This window comes from Lonchura striata, chromosome 35, assembly GCF_050655825.1.
Source record: "Lonchura striata isolate lonStrDom1 chromosome 35, ASM5065582v1, whole genome shotgun sequence".
NCBI classification, from domain to species: Eukaryota; Metazoa; Chordata; class Aves; order Passeriformes; family Estrildidae; genus Lonchura; species Lonchura striata.
Window position 1 is genome coordinate 3,947,094 of NC_140737.1, and position 7,531 is coordinate 3,954,624.

Genomic DNA, 7,531 nt, shown 5'->3' on the forward strand with positions numbered 1-7,531 from the left:
GTTGCTATGGTTTCACAGCCCCAATACTCACACAGATATTCCCCAGGATAATGACAATATCCCCTCCCAGGATTGGAACCAGGACACCAATAGGTAGCCTGGAGTTCAGGTTTACTCCATCCCCACATAGAGTTTACCAAGTCTTTGTTAGTAACAAAAAAATGGGAGCTACAGTGGTGGCATTATGCTTAACAACTTTCCCTTGGTCTGTTTTGGTCAGAGTCCAATTAAATGGTTGGTGTGCATAGTCCCCTTGACCAGGCCAGGTACAACATATAACTAATATGCACAGGATTTGCCAGCAAGGGTGGATTCCAAACCGCCCCAGGGTTTGATTATCATTATCTCCCCATTCCCAGTGTTTGTTTTGACATGTTATTGCTGGGCTCACCTTTACCCTTGGGAGATCAGTATCCTTGAGGCAGTTCTTGAAATACTTTGAATTGTCCCATTTGAGGGCTCTTTCCTCCACCGCTTCTCATCCCTCTGCCTCGCTCGCCGACTCGGTTGCTCCAGGCCGCGAGGCGCACCATCTTCTCGGAGCAAGGATATTCTTCAGGAGGACCCAAACTCTGTTTTTGTTGCCTCTTTTTGAATGATTCCCAGCTTTTATCCTTCACTTGTGGTGAGTCACACTGAATCCCAGGTAAAGTTTTCCGGCAATTCCCTTTGATAATTTGAACAATTAGGGGAATTGGTTCATTGGAATGGAAACAGCAATTTTCAGGCCTAGCCCCCTTAGTAAACACCTCCCACCACTCTTGGGATTCCCTTGGTAGGGTCCCGTTCTCTTCTCCAATCCTTAGGACTGACTCTGTCAGTTCTCTTTCTAACTGATCACACCTTTACAAATACCCCTAGGAGGAGTGTCTCTATAACTATGGACCCACCACCGTTCCTACAAATTTTAGAAATAGAGCATACAAAAGGGTAACAATCACAACCCTTATTTGTACAATATACTCTAAAATCATTAGTTATAGGATATCCATAGTCCAGTATCTCACTCTACCAGCTGGTTCGTACAATTCTTACTGAGTCCATTCAGTCCATTTAAATGTGACCTTGAGGTCTCCGGGCTGGCTGGTTATTCTCCAGGGCTCTTGGGCAGCAGCAGGAATCGCTCCCTTTATTCGGCTCGCATGGGTCCACCCCTTCTCGGCGGCTCTGACTGCAGTTTCTGTAGTGAGTAAAACAGCATAGGGGGCTTCCCAGTTTGGGGGTAGTGAGGTTTCTTTCTAGGTTTCTTATTAACACCTTATTACCTGGATTTATAATATGGATTGCTAGGTCTAAAGGAGGTTGTTGCACTAGTAACTCGGCTCTTTTAAGCCCTTCCTGAGCCTTCACAAGTTGCATGACATATTGGCTAATTCACAAGTTGCATGACATATTGGCTAATTTGTTGATTACTTATTTCAGGGTGATCTATAGGAGAATCCATGTCATAAGGCATCCCATAAAGCATTTCAAATGGAGAAATTCAAATATCGGTTCTGTGCTGAGTTCTTATATTTAACAAAGCTAAAGGTAAACATTTTTACCCAAGATAACTGTGTTTTATACATCAATTTAGTTAGTTGTTTCTTAATTTTCCCATCTACCCTTTCCACTTTACCCAAGCTTTGTGGATGCCAGGGTGTATGATATTGCCACTTTGTTCCTAGAGCTGTAACTACTTCTTTAATTGTTTTAGAGGCAAAGTGTGGCCCTCTGTCTGAGTCTATTACTTCTGCTAGTTCATAGCGGGGGACTATCTCTTCTAATAGTATTTTTACTACTGTTTGTGTAGTTGCCCTGGAGGTAGGGAATGCTTCTACAAAGTGAGTCAAGCGATCTATTATCACCAATTAATGTTGATACCTTCCTACTTTAGGCAAATCAGTAAAATCTATTTGAATGTGGGAAAACGGTCTATGTGCCAATTCTCATCCCTCCCGTTTCCCACACCACTCAGGATTTCTCACACCTGGGTCTACTCCTGGGTCAGGGGTCTCTTCAGCCCCTCTAGAAATCTCAGCCCTCATTCTAGAGAGACTGCAGACTGCAGAGAGAAAGCTTACCAGATTAAACACCAGGAAGATGGTCTCTTTAACAGTCAGGGGAAATGGAACATTCTCTAATAGGGGGCTGAGAGATTCAGAGGAGAAGAAGGAAAGCAACGGCTGAAAAGCCTCATCCCCTGCTTCCCCTCTAACAAACTGGCTGCACAACCATGACCATGAGCCATGCATTCCTGGAACAGACTTCAGCACCTTCATAAACTCCTGAAAGCCATTACACCCAAGCCCAACCTGATGGATATTCTGGTCAGTGCCCTTCTACTGCAAAAACTACGTATTAGGGACAATACCAGAGCTATTCCTGGATAAGAAAATAAACCTAGGGACCATAGAGGGATTAAGATCTCAAAAAACCCTAGGGACCAGAAACACATACAGGCCTCCACTCTAAAAGACACTATGAATTCAAACAACATAGCCAGTAACTGCTCCATACTAACACAAAGTAATTGGAACCAAAATATGATTAGAATGGGGTTTGTTTTTTCACTCTCTCCAGCCATGAGATGGGCAGCAAAATATTTGTCCTAGTTTAGGGCAAATTTGGGAGAAAAACCTCTGGAAGGAGCCCCCAGAAAACAAATCCCCACGGCCCCTCCCCACCCACCTGATTCAGGAAGAATTTTGTCTGAGAGAAGTGGAAAAGAACCTGTTTACTTAACAAACAAAACCCTTCCCAGCACCAAAAAAATGAACAACACCAGATGACAACAAAACTCCTTTACCACTCTGAAGAGATGACAAATCCAGAAAGTCTCTCCCGGGGGTGGTCGCCCGGGTCTGGGCACTGGGGATTGCTCTGGGCACTGGGGATGGCTGCTGCAGATCACAGAGCGCAGGCTCCCGGTGCTCCTCGGGGTTCCCAGGTCCCAGTCCAGAGCAGGTTGGATGGTATTCAGGAAAGGGAAAGGGAAAAGAAACAGTCCAGGGAAAGAACTGGACTGCTCAGCTAAACTAACTAGGAAGAAAAGGCAAAAGCAGAAGCAAGCCAAGCAAGCAAGCCAGCCAGCACTGGCCTCTTCTAGACAGCAGACCATGGGGAGAGGTAAGCCGGCTGATAACAAGGCAAAACAAACCTTCACTTTCTGAGTCAGTTCTGGGAGCACAGAACAGAATATCAAACATAAACAGAACACACGATTGGAGATACAAACACCATAACATCACCCTCGGACATTCCACCCCTTATCATCATGTAAAAACTCCATCAAGTAAAAACTTCTTTCACTTACTCAAACCTTTGACACTTACACATTTCCTTCAATTTCACTTGCTCAAACCTTTGACACTTACACATTTCTTTCTGTCTCATGTCTGTGTGTTTTCATGTACAGACACTGGCAGCAACATCCAGCAAACAGTGATATTTGCACATGAGTCTCACCCCACAATCAGATCCCCCTGAGGTGCACATCGTGTTGCTCCATCTCTCTGCATTATCCACCATGTACAACCTGGTCCCTGAGCAAAGACAATCCCACAAATGGGTTTGTCTGTACTTGAGGCAGAATTGATCCACACTGATTTCCCTAACAAACCTCTGGCATGTGCCACTGGGACTTTATCTCCATCTACTATATTCAGGGGCTCAGACTGGGCAGGACCTGCTAGATTGGTGGAACCTCAGCTGTTAACTAACCAGGTGGCCTTTGCTAAATGTTGCTCCCAATTTTTGAAAGATCCCCCACCCAATGCTTTTAAGGTGGTTTTTAACAGTCCATTGTGCCTCTCCACTTTGCCTGCAGCTGGTGCATGGTTTGGGATGTGGTACACCCACTCAATGCCATGTTCCCTAGTCCAGGTGTTGATAAGGCTGTTCTTGAAATGAGTCCCATGGTCTGACTCAATCCTCTCAGGGGTACCATGCCTCCACAGGACCTGCTTTTCAAGGCCCAGGATGGTGTTACAGGCTGTAGCATGAGACACAGGGTAGCTTTCCAACCATCCAGTGGTGGCTTTTACCATGGTGAGCACGTAGCGCTTGCCTTGGCGTGTCTGGGGCAGTGTGATGTGGTCAATCTGCCAGGCCTCCCCATACTTGTACTTGGACCACCGCCCACCATACCACAGGGGCTTCACCCGCTTGGCCTGTTTGATGGCAGCACAGGTCTCACAGTCATGGATCACCTGAGAAATACTGTCCATGGTTAGATCCACCCCTCGGTCTCGTGCCCACTTGTAGGTGGCATCTCTGCCCTGATGGCCTGAGGTATCACTGGCCCATTGTGCTCATAGCAACAGCCACTGGTTGAGGCTCACAGTCTGGTTTAGCTGCTGGCTTAGGCTCACAGTCTGGTTTAGCTGTTGGCTTAGGCTCACTGTCTGGTTTAGCTGCTGGCTTAGGCTCACTGTCTGGTTTAGCTGCTGGCTTCCAGCCGGGGCTGTTGGCTGCAGCCTGAGTGACTGGGATCGCTGCTGATTTATCTCTCTGCCCCCCTTCCTCTGTCTGCTGCCCTACAGTATCTAGCAGGGTGTGATAAGCACATGCCAGGGCCCAGCTCGTTGCAATGATCTTTTTCTCCTTAGACTTATCATGGCATTTATCTTTCAGGTACTTTGCCACCTCAGCTGGATTCTGAATTTGTTCACATGGGAAGTCCCAGGCTATAGGGTCAGAAAATTCCTTTAAGATTTGGCCCATATGCTCCCATTTCTTTCTTGAACTCCCTCACATCTCCTGAGTTGAGAGGTACCTCCATATAACCTATTCCCAGAATTTGGGTTGGTTGTCCCTGCTGACCAGCACTGGGGTTAGGGATCATTCGAAAAGCTACTTCCCTTCATGGATATAGAGCTTGCCCTTCCCTTTCTCTTTCCCCCCTTGTTAGACTACGAGTAACACAGCGATTTTCCTCAGGGACCGGCTCTGGGATTTCTACCTCTTGGTTATCAAAATCTCTCCCTTGATCTAAATTGGGGTAGACTGCGGGTGGTGCTGGTGGGGGTGGAGGAGGAGGAGGGATGTATGGTAGAGGGGGTGCAGTTGGAACTTCCTCAGGCTTTTTATTTTTCTTTTTCCCTCCCTGGGTGCTTCAGGCAAAAAGTTTTGCTCTTGTTTCCCCCACTATCCAGACAGCAGCATACTTGCTCTCTTCCATATCAAAAGGTTCTCTAGAGTTTACATAAATGTTTAATGCCTGACAAATCCAGTCCTTGAAGTTTCCAAACACTGGCCAAAATAAATTATCACTACAGATTTGTTTTCCTCCCCATACTTTTATACAATAATGTATAATTTTTGCCCTATCCTTTCCTTTCCTCGAAGGATATTCATCCCAAGATTTTATCATTAGACCTAACGGACTGTCAGGGGGTATCTGGGGAAGCATTACCGGGGTCCCTATCCCCATGGAAGCAGAGGGCTTGCTTTTCCTCTGTCCCATCTCCCAGGACACCTTCAGGCACACACACACTCGCGGCCCCTGTTGGTGCCCAGCCCCTCGCGGGCTCTGCAAACCGCACTACTCAGAGCTCTGCCCGTGCCTCGTCCTACAAGGACGTCTCACGCGTTATGTCCTGGGATCCCAGCCCAACCCAGCGGATCCCCACTTTTATACTCACGCTGTCCTGCGTCTTCGCCCGGCTTCGTGCACAAAGATTACGGGGTTACCGGTATCCCTTGTGCTCAATACCGAATTTGGGTTCGTCGGTAAGGGTCTGGGAAGGAAAAGCCTGCACCAGGGCCGCTGCAGAGGCAGCGGGGCGCCTCCCTGATTAGGAATTCCCACCCGGTCGCCCTTATCCGAGTCACGGCACCAAATTTGTTACGGACAAATTCAACTGGGGAGGCTAATTATAGATAAATCAATTAACAAGAATTTATTAAGCAAGCGGTATTAAGCAAAAGAACAGCGCTGGGCGGCTGGGGAGCCCCTGCTCTGCCACGGCACACCTTCCCTCTTTGACCTTTTTGGTTTTATAGTCCCTTTTTATTTCCAGTTGACATATTTTCTCTCGATGCACTCTGCGCCGCTGCAATTGGTCGCTGGGGGTCTTTTTTTCTGCCCTTGGTGGTCATAGGAATGAAGGCTCCTCATCTTCCTTGCAGATTGTCCTTGGCCTAAAAGTTAACTTGTATATAATTAGTTACACAGTCTTCTATGCTAATTGCATTACCTACTCAGTTCAAATTATCTCCTTTAACACTCATTTTGATGAACAAAGACCATTTTATTTATTACACCCACACTCTCCCAGTGCCCCCCAGCGTTTCCATCTCTCTGCTGCCCTCGAGCTCCCGGCCCGGCCCCAGCCGCCTGCTCCCATCCAGCTGAGCTGGTTCCAGGGCCAGCAGGAGCTCTCTGTGGTCGCCACCGACGTGGTCCCCAACGGGGACTGGACCCACCAGCTCCTGGTCCTGCTGGAAACCCCAACCTGGGCCGGGCTCACCTCCACCTGCCAGGTGGAGCACGTCAGCCTGGAGCACCCCCTGAGCTGGCACTTGGGTACAGGAGAGGAATTGGTGGTGCTGTGACAGCCACTGGGATGTGCTGGGAGCAACTGGGAGGGAGTTGGAGAGAGTCTGGTTTAAACTGGGAGAGGAGGTTGGGGGTTTGGAAGGGCTAAGAAGGTGTTTGAAGGATACTGGAGAGGGTGGGATGGGGTTCTGGGGGTCCTGGTGGGCACTGGCAGGGATTTTGGGGGCGCTTGGTTTAAGTGGGAGGGAATAGAGTGAGCCTGAAGGAGTTGGATGGAGATTGGGGATAGAAAAGCAGAGATTGGGATGAGGTTGGTTGTGCTGGGAAGAGACTGGGAGGGGTCTGGGTGAATCCTGGTAAGGCTGGGAAGGGACTGGGAGAGGTTTTCGGGGTCCTGGGGCAGAGGGGTCGGCTGGAAGGAGGCTGTGGGATCCTGAGAGGGACAGGAGGGGAGACTCCCAAGTTGGGCTTCGTCTTCCTGGCACTGGGAATCGGGTTCTACCTGTGCAAGAGAGTCTGGGGGGTCCCGGGGGGTCGTGTTTCCCCTCCCTCTGAATGTGAATGCTCCACCCGAGGCCCCCAGCCCGATGTCACCCCCCTTTCTCTGCCCACAGAGTTCCTGAACCGCCGGCGGCCGCAGCCGTTCGCCATGGCCCTTGGCCCGGCTGGGACCCCCGCTCCATCCCCACGCTGATTTTGGGGGGGTCGAGTGTCCCCCAGCCCTGCTGTCACTCTGCCCCTGCCCCCTGCTCCCAGTGTTCCCAGTAAAGCTTCCCAGTTAAACCCAGCCCAGTTCATGGGGGCACTGGGGAGGGACTTGGGGGGACCCCACGGCGGGGCCGGCACTGGGCAGGGAGGGCGGGTCCAGGTGGGGAACACTGCCTGCTGCGGGTCTGCCCGGCAACTGGTGAGTCATCAGCCCCGCTCGCTCTCATTGGCTGACTCTTCTCCACCGCGTTCTCTCATTGGCTGAGGAGAGGCCCGGCAGTGCAGAGAAGGAACGGGAGAGATCCCGCCCCGAGCACCGGCACGGGGACAACAGACCCGGCC